The sequence below is a fragment of the Acanthopagrus latus genome, chromosome 5 (assembly GCF_904848185.1).
Source record: "Acanthopagrus latus isolate v.2019 chromosome 5, fAcaLat1.1, whole genome shotgun sequence".
In the NCBI taxonomy this organism is placed as follows: domain Eukaryota; kingdom Metazoa; phylum Chordata; class Actinopteri; order Spariformes; family Sparidae; genus Acanthopagrus; species Acanthopagrus latus.
The window spans coordinates 25,663,362-25,671,708 of NC_051043.1; the positions used below are offsets into that span (position 1 = coordinate 25,663,362).

General features: G+C 43.2%; 1 long non-coding RNA gene across 2 annotated transcripts; it reads right to left on the reverse strand.

The window, feature by feature from the left end:
- Nucleotides 1-662: 662 nt before the first annotated feature.
- Nucleotides 663-5,050, reverse strand: LOC119019627. Of its 2 annotated transcripts, none has more exons than XR_005075110.1 (4): nucleotides 4,727-5,050; nucleotides 3,367-3,565; nucleotides 2,980-3,271; nucleotides 663-980 (listed from the first exon to the last, which is right to left on the reverse strand). It is a non-coding gene; the product is annotated as an uncharacterized LOC119019627 (long non-coding RNA). The 2 variants fall into 2 exon arrangements; XR_005075109.1 differs by lacking the exon at nucleotides 4,727-5,050 and adding an exon at nucleotides 3,679-3,766.
- Nucleotides 5,051-8,347: the final 3,297 nt, after the last annotated feature.

An 8,347-nucleotide genomic window follows, 5' to 3' on the forward strand; every position in this document is an offset into this window, starting at 1 on the left:
AAAGTGACTTGCACATGGGAATGTCGCCAAAAGGAAGGATGGGATTTTTTTTGAAACCTTGGGATTTCTCTCTGCTGTCCACAGGCTCATTTCCATTCAGCTCCTCTTCGCTTTTCACTGCTCCCCTGTTTTTCCTCCTCATCCTTTTCCATGACGTCTTCTCCATTTGTCCCCTTTCTCCTCTTCCTCCTCCTCCTCCTCCTCTTCTGACTCCACCCCTGTCCCATCTGACAGTTCATCTTCTCCCCTCGTTCCATATCTCTGCTATTAAAACACCTAAATTATTAATCCTAAAGCGATAATCAATCAATAACACTCTTTCTTAGAGGGATAGACCGCTTAATAATTGACTAATCCTGAGGGGACCTCTGCCCCCGAGTGATTATATGAGCGTGTGTGTTCGTGAGTGTGTTCGTGTGTAATCCCCCTCAGAAAGGTTCATCCATTTGCATTTATGTGCACCTGCATGTGCTTATTGTTCCCTCTGATTGAGGCGAGTGTTATTGAGGTAGACGGGCTCTGATGAGGGTCATGAAGGACTAATTAAACCCTTAACTCTCGTTTCTCGAGAAGCAGGAAAAGAGTCGTTAGAGGATGTAATTAGAATGACAAAGCCACAGGTGCAAAAGGGGGTAAACAAACACAAAGCACGCCACGTCACACGCCTTCAGTGGGATTTATTTCAGACAGGTCGGTCATTCACACACCTTTTTCAAAAAAAAAAAAAATCTTTTAAACCTTTACGCCACAAAAGCAGAGTCTGAAGAAATCTCTGCAGGGCTGCATGTCTGTACGGATATCTCTGCTCTGCATTTATACATGTTTTCGTTTTTTTTTTCCCCCGTCAGGCTTTTACACCGAGACTGTCCTCGTCTAACCCGAGAACAGAGCACTTACAAAACTATGTACTTTGCTACGTGTCCAGTGAAGCCAAACCCTCCAGATGCTGTGCTGTGAAGGATGGAGGTCCTTTTTGAATCCTGGAAAAAAAAAAGATTGTAAGTAAAATTAATACTGTGCATATTTTAATTAAATGTTTTCACTTTACAGTCACTGATTATCTCATTTATCACTTGTACCATTTGGTTTAATGTGCCATTTAATTCCGCTTGTGACGTGCACATGGTTTTATAGCTCGGTTTTTACTTGACTGCAGAGATGGAGGACATTTGTCATTTAATGGTGAGCTCCGCACAACGGCCATTACTGCTGTACTTTAAAGCCGCTCTAATCAATACCTTTATATTAATAATAAAAAAAAACGAATTTATGTGATGTGCTGCTCGTAAAGAACTGTCACATGAGTCTGCAGTCCCCTCAGCTCTTTGAGCATCTTTCATGTTTTGGTTTTTATGGTTCAAAATTGTAATGTTTTGGTTTAGTGTCACCGCCAGAATAAAATGTTGGAAGTTAACCACCGGTACATTCATATTTGTGTCATAGTTTGAGTTGTGGTTTGTTATTTCCTGTTTTATTTTGAAGTTCTGCCCCTCATTTCCTCCCTTTGTGTGATTTGCCGCCCGATGTCTGTGTTCACCTGTGTCCAGTAAGTGTGTCAGCCCTTTTGTATAAAGTCTGAGTCTCCAGTGTTCCTCATGTTCCCGCCGTAGTTCCGAGCACTTCTTTGCTTTGTACTTTATTTCATTTGTGTGTTCCTTTTACTTCTTTAATTCTCGTATTTGCCCATGTCTGCTCCGCCTGTTTTGTTGTCGCCATTTGTATTTGTTTGCTTGTATTTTGGATTTAGACCTCAGCTTTGCTATCAAGAGTTGATGAGTGTCTTCCATTTGGGTTCTCACCATGATTTGCTTCATGTAATAATTTGTACATTGAAACCACTACAGCGAGACGCAAGATACTTTTGGCGAGGGACCACAGCTTTGCAACATTTGTAAGTGTGACAAAACTGGATATTTCTAAGGAGATTGTGGGAATCTGTTGAGCCATGGTTGTGGAGGCAAAAGTGAGATATTTTGTGATGGGAAGGGTTGGATTGACACTATCCACCGATGTTGGCGACAACAAAAAAAGTGATTTTAAAGCAAAACATGATCTTTTCTACCTTCACTAGGTGGTTTTTGTGCCTAAACCCAATAATGATACAGTTTGCATGGCTGTAACACTCATTGCTCACTGACTGTTGGACGGGCAATTAACAAGTTGGCCAGATCATTTATGTCGGTGCTGCTATTGCAGTTCCCCCAAGAAATGAATTAATGCATGTTTAAAGGGTAAGTCCAGCCCAAAAAAGAAAATTCAATCATTATCTACTGACCCCCATGGTGTTGGAAAGTGCCACAGTCTACAATACATTTCTGGAGCCGAACAGCAACGCTGCATTGGAGCATTCTCAACTGAGATAACATAAAGTGGCTCAATCCAGTTTTTGTCTGGCCCAGAGATCTCAAATTAGTTTGATAAGACGTTGTTTACACCCTTTTTAAAGCTGAAATCTTCGGTGCAGCTGCTCAGATAATAGCTTTGGCACAACCCCTTCTGAAGTGGGTGCACAAGCTCGACCGGTAGTCAGGATTGTAAATATCGTTGAGCCATTTATTGGTTTTGGGGTTTTTTTAGGTTTTATATAGAACCACAACTTGTCCTGTTGTACTTCTGTGTTTCTCTACAGATTAAACAAATTAAATGTTGATAACTAACTGTCTCCCAGTGCTTCCAGTCTTAATGCTAAGCTAACTGCCTCTTTGCTCCAGCTCTATACCAACTATTCCTTTAAAAACAGCTTAAGAACAGGGGTTCATTTTGAATATACCTGTCCACATTTGAAGAATTAACAACATAACAAATGCGACCAAAATTCACGTGTTCAAGCCGGTGTGTAAATAACGTCAATAAACTGTGACCCAGCTCGGCACGTTACTGTCAGCTCCATGTATAGTATTTCACGTTCAGTGGAGCTTGTTGTATTGTACACACACACTGATGTATTGTGGCTCCTGTGAGTCGTTGCTCTTAACATACCAAAGTGCTCCGAAGCTCTTTCAGTCAGGAATTCTCCCCTCATCCAATCTGTGCCTTCTGCGTCGATAACAACTCTTCTGTCAATGGCGGCAGCCGAGTAACCGCCTGCCTGCCTGCCTCAATCCTTAAATTACCTCCTAAATCTTGGCGGAGGGTCACACAACTGCTTCTTCTTAGCTGATGGGATTGGAAGCTACCTATTACCTTGACAGTCACTCAGTCAACATGCGGGGTCACGCAGGAGGTCACATAGCTCAGCCTGTGGTGGATTAGGGATGTTTTTGATCGACAGCTAGGAGGAGAAGACATAGCATTAGCAGAAATGATGTCATGTATCCCCATTGTTTTGCGGAAACCGCTGGAGGAAACCACAGTTCACCTTCCTACCTTCACTCATGTTAAAAATGCGGAGACTGAAAAGGTGATTGTGATTGATTGTTCAGGTCTGAGACAAGCCTGTCTGTCACCTGTCACTTGAATTCCCGACAGTCTCCATGTTATCTTCATCACCCATCTCTCCGTTGACAATCCCCCTCGGTCGATTAAAGAGGGAGGTAAAAGCTCATGAAGACATCGGGAAAGGAGGCTGTAAAATTGAGATAAAATAATGTTTATTTATCTGCACTTTCACATTAACAGTTTTAATGTAAGAAGGGATGGAGCTCATAAAAGCAACATGCTACAATTTAAGTATCCAACCTGCTTGTCAAGCTTGCCAAATGTTGTTTTGCGAGCCTGGATTGATCTTATTGTTGCCTCTTGTGGCCACATGGGGGGGTAAATAAACCCAGTCACAGCTGCTGGTTAATCATCCAACCTCAAGGGGCAGTAATGAGGCTCAGAGGCTACACAAGAAAACTTACTTGGATGATGATGCTTTGGCTTTGTTTTGTTTTGTTTTTCAAGAGAAAAGACGTAATTTTGGTAAATGCACAACTCGTAACCTGCACATCCTCCGATGAGGACCGATGCACAGCTCCTTCTCTACATTGTATTTTTATGGGACAGCTCCAAATGTGTGAAAGGCTAACTCAGCCTGTATTAGGCAAGGTTATATTTCGCCTCCTTGCTTCCAATTTTGTCCAGTGGTCGATAGATTTTTTTCACTGTAATACAGTGAAAAAAATCGTCCATCATTATTTAAGAGGCATAAAACTGTTGACAGATCTTGAACTGCAAACAAATTAAATTCTAACTCCTTTCATTCTGAATTTTCTGATGCATGGAGGTTTTAGATCTGTGACACATGAGCCACATCTATGGCAAGAACATCATTTCCCCTGGAAATGTTGCTTTGTGGCATGGTTCTGTTTTGTATCTGCTCTTGTTGTCTAAATTCGCGACATGTTTGGTCGTGTTTTCTATGTTCACAATGCATCTTGGGATACTTCGTACTGTACGTGTTTGTCAGATTGGTTAACATGTTTTCTTCATCTTGGATGTGTTTCTAGCTGGCGGGGGCCTCAGTGGCAGCAGAGCGATAACTACGCTCATGTCTATAGGAGGCGTACTTTAACTTACATATTAATCACACTCCTGAGACAGTGTGTGTGCCAGCCTGTCTGTGTCCGCGTCTCTCTGGATCTATCATCACCACTCACTCTATACTGCCGACATGCATTAGTAGCACATATACCGTGCTGTCTCTACCCCGGCGTCCCATGAACTTACCGTGCTTTATGCTTTTTGTTAAGTGTGTCTGTGTGTTGCACATTTGTTTTAGTGTGTAGTAAGTAACTGTGTTAACCTGAAGGTTATGGCTGTTGACCTTGCTGGCGTCCGTCCATCGACGTTCCCAAAGTCGCCCTTGGTCTGGGGTCTGACTGGACGCTGACACAGGACTATCAGTACTGGCTGTCTCTTCGTCTTTCTGTTCTTTCACAGTCTCTCTCTCTGACAGAAAGCTGACACTGTAACTGTCCCTTCCTTTTCTTCTGTCTTTCTCAGCATCTTTTTCTTCCTGTTGTCTGAATCTCCCCCATCTTTTTTTTTATTCTCTGACATCCTCTTTGCTTTTTTTTTACTTCACACCATGATTCCTCCCTAATGCTAATCCCCATCCATTTGTGTTTTTTTCTTCCGCTCTCTCCAACACATTTTGCCTTTCTGTGGAAATGAGAAGCGGGTCTCTCCCGTCTGATGTCGGAGCAGAACTGATGTCAGGTGAAATAAATTCATCTGAACCCCCATAAATTGCCAATCTGCAATGTGTATCAGGCAGAAATACATCTTCCTCTCGCTGTCTCTCAGTCTGACTAATGCAAAACAAGCTGATCCTGCATGATTTTGAAATACATTTCCAAGCTGTGCAGCAACACTTCTTTTTCACATCCGTGTACCTGAATCTGATATGCTGCTCTGGAGGAGCTTAGTCATACTTTCCCCTTTATTTGCGGAAAGACAACATTAATGTTCAGACTGAAATAAATAAATGAAAAAAAAAACAACCCAGCAGGGCTGTAGGATGTGGAGGTGTGTGTGTGTGTGTGTGTTTATCCAACTAGTATCTCCAGAGTTCTGTCTATGGGGCAATACATCCTTCCTGTTTCCTGCTTTGTTGGCCAATGATAACCTGATACACCCTGGAGAGAGCTGTGGGGGCGTTGGGGGGGGAGGCAAAGGAACGAGATAGAAGAGGTGTAGAAAAGAGATGGGTGGTGAAGAAGGAGCCACCGTATACAGATGAAGTGATCAAATCAGCTTCACTTCCTTCCCGAACTGTCGGGCGATGTAACTGCAGAGCCACTATCTCTGTGTCCGACCCTGCCGAGGACACAATGCCGCTCGCTTTATTCAATCCTTTTTTTTTTTTTTTTTTTTAATTGCTTTCAAGTCTGCCTCGTTTGCATATGCATGCTAAGAGGGCATCTTATTGGAGGAGAAGTGGGAATGGAAAAAAAAAAAAAAAAAAAGGGTTGAAAAGCACCCGGAGAGGGGGGAAAAAAAAGCGGGAGAGAGGGAGGCAGAAGAGAGTGTTGTATAAAAGAAAAGGCTAAAAGGAGGAATGAATGAACAAACAAGTGAATAACAGACGGGATGTGAGTAAGTGCTTCTAGAAAAATCAGTCTCTCCGGTTACCACGGCAACGAGAGGTGCAAGTTGGCTCTGCTCCCTACGTAACCAATTATGTCTGTGTGTGTCTGTGTGTGTGTGTGTGTGTGTGTGTGCGCATCCACTATCTAGGGCTATTGATATGCAAAAGAGAAAGTGGGTCCATGTGAGCTTCTGCAAAAAAAAAAAATGTTAAAAAAAAAAGGAAATGTTTGCAGGGCATTTGATTTTAACGTGGTGTGTTTGCATCTGTTATCTGTGTCAAGCTGTCTTCTGTCAGTTTTATCAGCAGCTGCAATTTTCTGTACTCACACACAAACACACAGGCAGTGAACAAAAACCCCTACAGTGTTAGCACTGTGGTGTTCGTAGACTATTTACAAAAAAAAAAGCTGCACATTTATGGAACAGTCGGATATAGCTCCCTCTAGCGACAGATGCTACTCATGGCACACCGGCCCCTTTAATTAAGATAGCAACTTTCACAACATTGATTTTTTCAAATGTGCCCACACACACACACACCAAGCTGACATTAAAGAACATGTGGCGATGAAGGTTGACAGTCGCATCGCCTCACATCGGCTGTACCTAAAACACCGCAAAGACTACAACGTGTGGCTAACCGCTTGAGAGGAAGTACCTCCCCTTACCACCAGGTAGGCTATGTTTTCCTATTCACACCGCCCTTCAAGTGCAGGAATCATGCGCCGATACTCCACCTCACTGTCTGTGCGAAAGATGTGGAGATGGGGAGGACAGTTTCGCTCAGGCTCTGATCCGCCTTTGGAGGAAGTATCAGGGCCGCAGCAGAGGTGAGCCGGCATCTTTGTGAATGGGAAAGCCAGAGGTGTGTCTGTCTGAGGGTGTCCACAGTCTGACAGCTAAACACATCCTTCATTCATTAAAAGTCCCGTACTTCAACCCACAAAGCAACGTTACAGGACCAACCAACAGCACTGAGGTGAATGACATGTGCCTTTGGCAACTTATATGAAAATACTGGATTAATACGTGGAAAATCCTCTGTCATCCTGTCTGTCATCCTGTCTGTCCTACTGATTCTCCATCACATTTCTGCCCGAAAAACAGCATCTGTCCCTGGCAACCATGTTTTCGTGGCCTTACACTATTGTATTGTTTTCCAAAAAAATGTGAAACTGAAAATAAGGAAACGTAAAATTGAACTTAGCTGACAGGCTGCTGACATACAACCCGCTGTAACGATAAAGAAGCACTTTTTGACGTCACTCTCGCTGATTTAGCCACTTCTGAACAAAAGCATGATCTAATTATCTGAGATAAAGTTACAAGATGTTGCTGCAGATGGAGGCAAAATAAATCAGCGTTAATAAATGGGTGAAATCGTTGATGTCACAGCGACAGGTTTAAGAGGCTTTCCCATTTCTTTTCTTGTGCACTGAGTCACAGTGAGCTATACCGCCAGTTCTAAATGGTCAATCAGCCAAACGTCAGCAGATAAGAAGATAAGAGCCTACAAGTGCCAACAATTGGCCTGTCAGTTGTTAACATTGTTTGTATTAATTTATCTTGTGATCTCTGCAAAGCTTTGACCTGCTTTCATGAGGGGAAAATATCAGAAACATGCCTGTTTAATAAGGTACTAAAAAAATAAGGTTATCAGTATCCATTAAAGGGGATAAAGACACATTTTGTCAGATCGGACAGGTGGAAGAAAAATAAAAAAAATACAGTGGCTGATGTCGGACTGAACCAGAGCGATTTTCGCACCTTTAATGGCACCATTTTGAAACCATTCAACCACCTTCAAAAGCACTTCTCCCCATCATACTGTGTAACAGCTTACACTGCTTGACTCTTTATTGAGGACCTTTGATGCTGAATTACAGTGTGATCACACACACACACACACACACACGCACACAAACACACACAGTTTTCCCGTCATGTGCGCTGCTGTGACATGCAGCCTATACACACACGTCTTTGTCAGGCCGTTCTTTGTGGACTTGTACCTTTTCAGCGGAGCCATTCTGTCCCTCAGTGGGACCACCAGTGAGTTAGAGGTGCAGCCAAGTCGGACACTGGCACTAATTGGCCACGCTGTTAGAGGCGCACAGAGCCACACTTAGACTACAGAAATAAGCTCGTCAGTGCGAGGATGGAGGCCGGGCACGGTGCCTGGGTGGACGCGTAAGACGGAGGGAGAGAGATTTCTAATTGGGGTCTCTGACGATCATGAGAAACATACGGAGAGCAGTTGAACACCACCTCCCCGCAACACACACACATACACTTTCTGTCCTCTGACCAGAGCAGTTAATTGGGTGGTTGG